The sequence below is a fragment of the Engystomops pustulosus genome, unplaced genomic scaffold (assembly GCF_040894005.1).
Source record: "Engystomops pustulosus unplaced genomic scaffold, aEngPut4.maternal MAT_SCAFFOLD_192, whole genome shotgun sequence".
NCBI classification, from domain to species: domain Eukaryota; kingdom Metazoa; phylum Chordata; class Amphibia; order Anura; family Leptodactylidae; genus Engystomops; species Engystomops pustulosus.
This window is the reverse complement of record NW_027285072.1, coordinates 52,487-63,542: the sequence shown is the minus strand read 5'-3', so window position 1 is coordinate 63,542 and position 11,056 is coordinate 52,487.

Genomic DNA, 11,056 nt, shown 5'->3' with positions numbered 1-11,056 from the left:
GTGAGTCTCTCTTAGATTAGAGTTGAATAGCGTCCTAGCTCATTCAGCAACAGAGACAATCACGATCTTAGCTCTTTTAGTAAGAAATGCATTGAAAACAGTGTGCGTCTTATCATTGAGGTTGTCTTGTTAGGAAAATGAGTTAGGAGACAAAGTAACGGTGTTCCTACATGAAGTTAGTGAGTCTCTCCTAGATTAGAGTTGAATAGCGTCCTAGCTCATTCAGCAACAGAGACAATCACGATCTTAGCTCTTTTAGCAAGAAATGCATTGAAAACAGTGTGCGTCTTATCATTGAGGTTGTCTTGTTATGAAAATGAGTTAGGAGACAAAGTAAAGGTGTTCCTACATGAAGTTAGTGAGTCTCTCCTAGATTAGAGTTGAATAGCGTCCTAGCTCATTCAGCAACAGAGACAATCACGATCTTAGCTCTGTTAGCAAGAAATGCATTGAAAACAGTGTGCGTCTTATCATTGAGGTTGTCTGGTTAGGAAAATGAGTTAGGAGACAAAGTAACGGTGTTCCTACATGAAGTAAGTGAGTCTCTCCTAGATTAGAGTTGAATAGCGTCCTAGCTCATTCAGCAACAGAGACAATCACGATCTTAGCTCTTTTAGCAAGAAATGCATTGAAAACAGTGTGCGTCTTATCATTGAGGTTGTCTGGTTAGGAAAATGAGTTAGGAGACAAAGTAACGGTGTTCCTACATGAAGTAAGTGAGTCTCTCCTAGATTAGAGTTGAATAACGTCCTAGCTCATTCAGCAACAGAGACAATCACGATCTTAGCTCTTTTAGCAAGAAATGCATTGAAAACAGTGTGCGTCTTATCATTGAGGTTGTCTGGTTAGGAAAATGAGTTAGGAGACAAAGTAACGGTGTTCCTTCATGAAGTTAGTGAGTCTCTCTTAGATTAGAGTTGAATAGCGTCCTAGCTCATTCAGCAACAGAGACAATCACGATCTTTGCTCTTTTACCAAGAAATGCGTTGAAAACAGTGTGCGTCTTATCATTGAGGTTGTCTGGTTAGGAAAATGAGTTAGGAGACAAAGTAACGGTGTTCCTACATGAAGTTAGTGAGTCTCTCTTAGATTAGAGTTGAATAGCGTCCTAGCTCATTCAGCAACAGAGACAATCACGATCTTAGCTCTTTTAGTAAGAAATGCATTGAAAACAGTGTGCGTCTTATCATTGAGGTTGTCTGGTTAGGAAAATGAGTTAGGAGACAAAGTAACGGTGTTCCTACATGAAGTTAGTGAGTCTCTCTTAGATTAGAGTTGGATAGCGTCCTAGCTCATTCAGCAACAGAGACAATCACGATCTTAGCTCTTTTAGCAAGAAATGCATTGAAAACAGTGTGCGTCTTATCATTGAGGTTGTCTTGTTAGGAAAATGAGTTAGGAGACAAAGTAACGGTGTTCCTACATGAAGTAAGTGAGTCTCTCCTAGATTAGAGTTGAATAGCGTCCTAGCTCATTCAGCAACAGAGACAATCACGATCTTAGCTCTTTTAGCAAGAAATGCATTGAAAACAGTGTGCGTCTTATCATTGAGGTTGTCTGGTTAGGAAAATGAGTTAGGAGACAAAGTAACGGTGTTCCTACATGAAGTTAGCGAGTCTTTCTTAGATTAGAGTTGAATAGCGTCCTAGCTCATTCAGCAACAGAGACAATCACGATCTTAGCTCTTTTAGTAAGAAATGCATTGAAAACAGTGTGCGTCTTATCATTGAGGTTGTCTGGTTAGGAAAATGAGTTAGGAGACAAAGTAACGGTGTTCCTTCATGAAGTTAGTGAGTCTCTCTTAGATTAGAGATGAATAGCGTCCTAGCTCATTCAGCAACAGAGACAATCACGATCTTAGCTCTTTTAGTAAGAAATGCATTGAAAACAGTGTGCGTCTTATCATTGAGGTTGTCTTGTTAGGAAAATGAGTTAGGAGACAAAGTAACGGTGTTCCTACATGAAGTAAGTGAGTCTCTCCTAGATTAGAGTTGAATAGCGTCCTAGCTCATTCAGCAACAGAGACAATCACGATCTTAGCTCTTTTAGTAAGAAATGCATTGAAAACAGTGTGCGTCTTATCATTGAGGTTGTCTTGTTAGGAAAATGAGTTAGGAGACAAAGTAACGGTGTTCCTACATGAAGTTAGTGAGTCTCTCCTAGATTAGAGTTGAATAGCGTCCTAGCTCATTCAGCAACAGAGACAATCACGATCTTAGCTCTTTTACCAAGAAATGCGTTGAAAACAGTGTGCGTCTTATCATTGAGGTTGTCTGGTTAGGAAAATGAGTTAGGAGACAAAGTAACGGTGTTCCTACATGAAGTTAGTGAGTCTCTCTTAGATTAGAGTTGAATAGCGTCCTAGCTCATTCAGCAACAGAGACAATCACGATCTTAGCTCTTTTAGTAAGAAATGCATTGAAAACAGTGTGCGTCTTATCATTGAGGTTGTCTGGTTAGGAAAATGAGTTAGGAGACAAAGTAACGGTGTTCCTACATGAAGTTAGTGAGTCTCTCTTAGATTAGAGTTGGATAGCGTCCTAGCTCATTCAGCAACAGAGACAATCACGATCTTAGCTCTTTTAGCAAGAAATGCATTGAAAACAGTGTGCGTCTTATCATTGAGGTTGTCTTGTTAGGAAAATGAGTTAGGAGACAAAGTAACGGTGTTCCTACATGAAGTAAGTGAGTCTCTCCTAGATTAGAGTTGAATAGCGTCCTAGCTCATTCAGCAACAGAGACAATCACGATCTTAGCTCTTTTAGCAAGAAATGCATTGAAAACAGTGTGCGTCTTATCATTGAGGTTGTCTGGTTAGGAAAATGAGTTAGGAGACAAAGTAACGGTGTTCCTACATGAAGTTAGCGAGTCTTTCTTAGATTAGAGTTGGATAGCGTCCTAGCTCATTCAGCAACAGAGACAATCACGATCTTAGCTCTTTTAGCAAGAAATGCATTGAAAACAGTGTGCGTCTTATCATTGAGGTTGTCTTGTTAGGAAAATGAGTTAGGAGACAAAGTAACGGTGTTCCTACATGCAGTTAGTGAGTCTCTCTTAGATTAGAGTTGAATAGCGTCCTAGCTCATTCAGCAACAGAGACAATCACGATCTTAGCTCTTTTAGTAAGAAATGCATTGAAAACAGTGTGCGTCTTATCATTGAGGTTGTCTGGTTAGGAAAATGAGTTAGGAGACAAAGTAACGGTGTTCCTTCATGAAGTTAGTGAGTCTCTCTTAGATTAGAGTTGAATAGCGTCCTAGCTCATTCAGCAACAGAGACAATCACGATCTTAGCTCTTTTACCAAGAAATGCGTTGAAAACAGTGTGCGTCTTATCATTGAGGTTGTCTTGTTAGGAAAATGAGTTAGGAGACAAAGTAACGGTGTTCCTACATGAAGTTAGTGAGTCTCTCTTAGATTAGAGATGAATAGCGTCCTAGCTCATTCAGCAACAGAGACAATCACGATCTTAGCTCTTTTAGTAAGAAATGCATTGAAAACAGTGTGCGTCTTATCATTGAGGTTGTCTTGTTAGGAAAATGAGTTAGGAGACAAAGTAACGGTGTTCCTACATGAAGTTAGTGAGTCTCTCCTAGATTAGAGTTGAATAGCGTTCTAGCTCATTCAGCAACAGAGACAATCACGATCTTAGCTCTTTTAGCAAGAAATGCATTGAAAACAGTGTGCGTCTTATCATTGAGGTTGTCTTGTTAGGAAAATGAGTTAGGAGACAAAGTAACGGTGTTCCTACATGAAGTTAGTGAGTCTCTCTTAGATTAGAGTTGAATAGCGTCCTAGCTCATTCAGCAACAGAGACAATCACGATCTTAGCTCTTTTACCAAGAAATGCGTTGAAAACAGTGTGCGTCTTATCATTGAGGTTGTCTGGTTAGGAAAATGAGTTAGGAGACAAAGTAACGGTGTTCCTACATGAAGTTAGTGAGTCTCTCTTAGATTAGAGTTGAATAGCGTCCTAGCTCATTCAGCAACAGAGACAATCACGATCTTAGCTCTTTTAGCAAGAAATGCATTGAAAACAGTGTGCGTCTTATCATTGAGGTTGTTTTGTTAGGAAAATGAGTTAGGAGACAAAGTAACGGTGTTCCTACATGAAGTTAGTGAGTCTCTCCTAGATTAGAGTTGAATAGCGTCCTAGCTCATTCAGCAACAGAGACAATCACAATCTTAGCTCTTTTAGCAAGAAATGCATTGAAAACAGTGTGCGTCTTATCATTGAGGTTGTCTTGTTAGGAAAATGAGTTAGGAGACAAAGTAACGGTGTTCCTACATGAAGTTAGTGAGTCTCTCCTAGATTAGAGTTGAATAGCGTCCTAGCTCATTCAGCAACAGAGACAATCACGATCTTAGCTCTTTTAGCAAGAAATGCATTGAAAACAGTGTGCGTCTTATCATTGAGGTTGTCTTGTTAGGAAAATGAGTTAGGAGACATAGTAACGGTGTTCCTACATGAAGTTAGTGAGTCTCTCTTAGATTAGAGTTGAATAGCGTCCTAGCTCATTCAGCAACAGAGACAATCACGATCTTAGCTCTTTTAGCAAGAAATGCATTGAAAACAGTGTGCGTCTTATCATTGAGGTTGTCTTGTTAGGAAAATGAGTTAGGAGACAAAGTAACGGTGTTCCTACATGAAGTAAGTGAGTCTCTCCTAGATTAGAGTTGAATAGCGTCCTAGCTCATTCAGCAACAGAGACAATCACGATCTTAGCTCTTTTAGCAAGAAATGCATTGAAAACAGTGTGCGTCTTATCATTGAGGTTGTCTGGTTAGGAAAATGAGTTAGGAGACAAAGTAACGGTGTTCCTACATGAAGTTAGCGAGTCTTTCTTAGATTAGAGTTGGATAGCGTCCTAGCTCATTCAGCAACAGAGACAATCACGATCTTAGCTCTTTTAGCAAGAAATGCATTGAAAACAGTGTGCGTCTTATCATTGAGGTTGTCTTGTTAGGAAAATGAGTTAGGAGACAAAGTAACGGTGTTCCTACATGCAGTTAGTGAGTCTCTCTTAGATTAGAGTTGAATAGCGTCCTAGCTCATTCAGCAACAGAGACAATCACGATCTTAGCTCTTTTAGTAAGAAATGCATTGAAAACAGTGTGCGTCTTATCATTGAGGTTGTCTTGTTAGGAAAATGAGTTAGGAGACAAAGTAACGGTGTTCCTACATGAAGTTAGTGAGTCTCTCCTAGATTAGAGTTGAATAGCGTCCTAGCTCATTCAGCAACAGAGACAATCACAATCTTAGCTCTTTTAGCAAGAAATGCATTGAAAACAGTGTGCGTCTTATCATTGAGGTTGTCTTGTTAGGAAAATGAGTTAGGAGACAAAGTAACGGTGTTCCTACATGAAGTTAGTGAGTCTCTCTTAGATTAGAGTTGAATAGCGTCCTAGCTCATTCAGCAACAGAGACAATCACGATCTTAGCTCTTTTAGTAAGAAATGCATTGAAAACAGTGTGCGTCTTATCATTGAGGTTGTCTTGTTAGGAAAATGAGTTAGGAGACAAAGTAACGGTGTTCCTACATGAAGTTAGTGAGTCTCTCTTAGATTAGAGTTAAATAGCGTCCTAGCTCATTCAGCAACAGAGACATTCACGATCTTAGCTCTTTTACCAAGAAATGCGTTGAAAACAGTGTGCGTCTTATCATTGAGGTTGTCTGGTTAGGAAAATGAGTTAGGAGACAAAGTAACGGTGTTCCTACATGAAGTTAGTGAGTCTCTCTTAGATTAGAGTTGAATAGCGTCCTAGCTCATTCAGCAACAGAGACAATCACGATCTTAGCTCTTTTAGCAAGAATTGCATTGAAAACAGTGTGCGTCTTATCATTGAGGTTGTCTTGTTAGGAAAATGAGTTAGGAGACAAAGTAACGGTGTTCCTACATGAAGTTAGTGAGTCTCTCTTAGATTAGAGTTGAATAGCGTCCTAGCTCATTCAGCAACAGAGACAATCACGATCTTAGCTCTTTTAGTAAGAAATGCATTGAAAACAGTGTGCGTCTTATCATTGAGGTTGTCTGGTTAGGAAAATGAGTTAGGAGACAAAGTAACGGTGTTCCTTCATGAAGTTAGTGAGTCTCTCTTAGATTAGAGTTGAATAGCGTCCTAGCTCATTCAGCAACAGAGACAATCACAATCTTAGCTCTATTACCAAGAAATGCATTGAAAACAGTGTGCGTCTTATCATTGAGGTTGTCTTGTTAGGAAAATGAGTTAGGAGACAAAGTAACGGTGTTCCTACATGAAGTTAGTGAGTCTCTCCTAGATTAGAGTTGAATAGCGTCCTAGCTCATTCAGCAACAGAGACAATCACGATCTTAGCTCTTTTAGCAAGAAATGCATTGAAAACAGTGTGCGTCTTATCATTGAGGTTGTTTTGTTAGGAAAATGAGTTAGGAGACAAAGTAACGGTGTTCCTACATGAAGTTAGTGAGTCTCTCCTAGATTAGAGTTGAATAGCGTCCTAGCTCATTCAGCAACAGAGACAATCACAATCTTAGCTCTTTTAGCAAGAAATGCATTGAAAACAGTGTGCGTCTTATCATTGAGGTTGTCTTGTTAGGAAAATGAGTTAGGAGACAAAGTAACGGTGTTCCTACATGCAGTTAGTGAGTCTCTCTTAGATTAGAGTTGAATAGCGTCCTAGCTCATTCAGCAACAGAGACAATCACGATCTTAGCTCTTTTAGCAAGAAATGCATTGAAAACAGTGTGCGTCTTATCATTGAGGTTGTCTTGTTAGGAAAATGAGTTAGGAGACAAAGTAACGGTGTTCCTACATGAAGTTAGTGAGTCTCTCCTAGATTAGAGTTGAATAGCGTCCTAGCTCATTCAGCAACAGAGACAATCACGATCTTAGCTCGTTTACCAAGAAATGCGTTGAAAACAGTGTGCGTCTTATCATTGAGGTTGTCTTGTTAGGAAAATGAGTTAGGAGACAAAGTAACGGTGTTCCTACATGAAGTTAGTGAGTCTCTCTTAGATTAGAGTTGAATAGCGTCCTAGCTCATTCAGCAACAGAGACAATCACGATCTTAGCTCTTTTAGCAAGAAATGCATTGAAAACAGTGTGCGTCTTATCATTGAGGTTGTTTTGTTAGGAAAATGAGTTAGGAGACAAAGTAACGGTGTTCCTACATGAAGTTAGTGAGTCTCTCCTAGATTAGAGTTGAATAGCGTCCTAGCTCATTCAGCAACAGAGACAATCACAATCTTAGCTCTTTTAGCAAGAAATGCATTGAAAACAGTGTGCGTCTTATCATTGAGGTTGTCTTGTTAGGAAAATGAGTTAGGAGACAAAGTAACGGTGTTCCTACATGAAGTTAGTGAGTCTCTCTTAGATTAGAGTTGAATAGCGTCCTAGCTCATTCAGCAACAGAGACAATCACGATCTTAGCTCTTTTAGTAAGAAATGCATTGAAAACAGTGTGCGTCTTATCATTGAGGTTGTCTGGTTAGGAAAATGAGTTAGGAGACAAAGTAACGGTGTTCCTTCATGAAGTTAGTGAGTCTCTCTTAGATTAGAGTTGAATAGCGTCCTAGCTCATTCAGCAACAGAGACAATCACAATCTTAGCTCTTTTACCAAGAAATGCATTGAAAACAGTGTGCGTCTTATCATTGAGGTTGTCTTGTTAGGAAAATGAGTTAGGAGACAAAGTAACGGTGTTCCTACATGAAGTTAGTGAGTCTCTCCTAGATTAGAGTTGAATAGCGTCCTAGCTCATTCAGCAACAGAGACAATCACGATCTTAGCTCTTTTACCAAGAAATGCATTGAAAACAGTGTGCGTCTTATCATTGAGGTTGTCTTGTTAGGAAAATGAGTTAGGAGACAAAGTAACGGTGTTCCTACATGAAGTTAGTGAGTCTCTCTTAGATTAGAGTTGAATAGCGTCCTAGCTCATTCAGCAACAGAGACAATCACGATCTTAGCTCTTTTAGCAAGAAATACATTGAAAACAGTGTGCGTCTTATCATTGAGGTTGTTTTGTTAGGAAAATGAGTTAGGAGACAAAGTAACGGTGTTCCTACATGAAGTTAGTGAGTCTCTCCTAGATTAGAGTTGAATAGCGTCCTAGCTCATTCAGCAACAGAGACAATCACAATCTTAGCTCTTTTAGCAAGAAATGCATTGAAAACAGTGTGCGTCTTATCATTGAGGTTGTTTTGTTAGGAAAATGAGTTAGGAGACAAAGTAACGGTGTTCCTACATGAAGTTAGTGAGTCTCTCCTAAATTAGAGTTGAATAGCGTCCTAGCTCATTCAGCAACAGAGACAATCACAATCTTAGCTCTTTTAGCAAGAAATGCATTGAAAACAGTGTGCGTCTTATCATTGAGGTTGTCTTGTTAGGAAAATGAGTTAGGAGACAAAGTAACAGTGTTCCTACATGCAGTTAGTGAGTCTCTCTTAGATTAGAGTTGAATAGCGTCCTAGCTCATTCAGCAACAGAGACAATCACGATCTTAGCTCTTTTAGCAAGAAATGCATTGAAAACAGTGTGCGTCTTATCATTGAGGTTGTCTTGTTAGGAAAATGAGTTAGGAGACAAAGTAACGGTGTTCCTACATGAAGTTAGTGAGTCTCTCCTAGATTAGAGTTGAATAGCGTCCTAGCTCATTCAGCAACAGAGACAATCACGATCTTAGCTCGTTTACCAAGAAATGCGTTGAAAACAGTGTGCGTCTTATCATTGAGGTTGTCTTGTTAGGAAAATGAGTTAGGAGACAAAGTAACGGTGTTCCTACATGAAGTTAGTGAGTCTCTCCTAGATTAGAGTTGAATAGCGTCCTAGCTCATTCAGCAACAGAGACAATCACGATCTTAGCTCTTTTAGTAAGAAATGCATTGAAAACAGTGTGCGTCTTATCATTGAGGTTGTCTGGTTAGGAAAATGAGTTAGGAGACAAAGTAACGGTGTTCCTTCATGAAGTTAGTGAGTCTCTCTTAGATTAGAGTTGAATAGCGTCCTAGCTCATTCAGCAACAGAGACAATCACGATCTTAGCTCTTTTACCAAGAAATGCGTTGAAAACAGTGTGCGTCTTATCATTGAGGTTGTCTGGTTAGGAAAATGAGTTAGGAGACAAAGTAACGGTGTTCCTACATGAAGTTAGTGAGTCTCTCTTAGATTAGAGTTGAATAGCGTCCTAGCTCATTCAGCAACAGAGACAATCACGATCTTAGCTCTTTTAGCAAGAATTGCATTGAAAACAGTGTGCATCTTATCATTGAGGTTGTCTTGTTAGGAAAATGAGTTAGGAGACAAAGTAACGGTGTTCCTACATGAAGTTAGTGAGTCTCTCCTAGATTAGAGTTGAATAGCGTCCTAGCTCATTCAGCAACAGAGACAATCACAATCTTAGCTCTTTTAGCAAGAAATGCATTGAAAACAGTGTGCGTCTTATCATTGAGGTTGTCTTGTTAGGAAAATGAGTTAGGAGACAAAGTAACGGTGTTCCTACATGAAGTTAGTGAGTCTCTCTTAGATTAGAGTTGAATAGCGTCCTAGCTCATTCAGCAACAGAGACAATCACGATCTTAGCTCTTTTAGTAAGAAATGCATTGAAAACAGTGTGCGTCTTATCATTGAGGTTGTCTGGTTAGGAAAATGAGTTAGGAGACAAAGTAACGGTGTTCCTTCATGAAGTTAGTGAGTCTCTCTTAGATTAGAGTTGAATAGCGTCCTAGCTCATTCAGCAACAGAGACAATCACAATCTTAGCTCTTTTACCAAGAAATGCATTGAAAACAGTGTGCGTCTTATCATTGAGGTTGTCTTGTTAGGAAAATGAGTTAGGAGACAAAGTAACGGTGTTCCTACATGAAGTTAGTGAGTCTCTCTTAGATTAGAGTTGAATAGCGTCCTAGCTCATTCAGCAACAGAGACAATCACGATCTTAGCTGTTTTAGCAAGAAATACATTGAAAACAGTGTGCGTCTTATCATTGAGGTTGTTTTGTTAGGAAAATGAGTTAGGAGACAAAGTAACGGTGTTCCTACATGAAGTTAGTGAGTCTCTCCTAGATTAGAGTTTAATAGCGTCCTAGCTCATTCAGCAACAGAGACAATCACAATCTTAGCTCTTTTAGCAAGAAATGCATTGAAAACAGTGTGCGTCTTATCATTGAGGTTGTCTTGTTAGGAAAATGAGTTAGGAGACAAAGTAACGGTGTTCCTACATGCAGTTAGTGAGTCTCTCTTAGATTAGAGTTGAATAGCGTCCTAGCTCATTCAGCAACAGAGACAATCACGATCTTAGCTCGTTTACCAAGAAATGCGTTGAAAACAGTGTGCGTCTTATCATTGAGGTTGTCTTGTTAGGAAAATGAGTTAGGAGACAAAGTAACGGTGTTCCTACATGAAGTTAGTGAGTCTCTCTTAGATTAGAGTTGAATAGCGTCCTAGCTCATTCAGCAACAGAGACAATCACGATCTTAGCTCTTTTAGCAAGAAATGCATTGAAAACAGTGTGCGTCTTATCATTGAGGTTGTTTTGTTAGGAAAATGAGTTAGGAGACAAAGTAACGGTGTTCCTACATGAAGTTAGTGAGTCTCTCCTAGATTAGAGTTGAATAGCGTCCTAGCTCATTCAGCAACAGAGACAATCACAATCTTAGCTCTTTTAGCAAGAAATGCATTGAAAACAGTGTGCGTCTTATCATTGAGGTTGTTTTGTTAGGAAAATGAGTTAGGAGACAAAGTAACGGTGTTCCTACATGAAGTTAGTGAGTCTCTCCTAGATTAGAGTTGAATAGCGTCCTAGCTCATTCAGCAACAGAGACAATCACAATCTTAGCTCTTTTAGCAAGAAATGCATTGAAAACAGTGTGTGTCTTATCATTGAGGTTGTCTTGTTAGGAAAATGAGTTAGGAGACAAAGTAACGGTGTTCCTACATGAAGTTAGTGAGTCTCTCTTAGATTAGAGTTGAATAGCGTCCTAGCTCATTCAGCAACAGAGACAATCACGATCTTAGCTCTTTTAGTAAGAAATGCATTGAAAACAGTGTGCGTCTTATCATTGAGGTTGTCTGGTTAGGAAA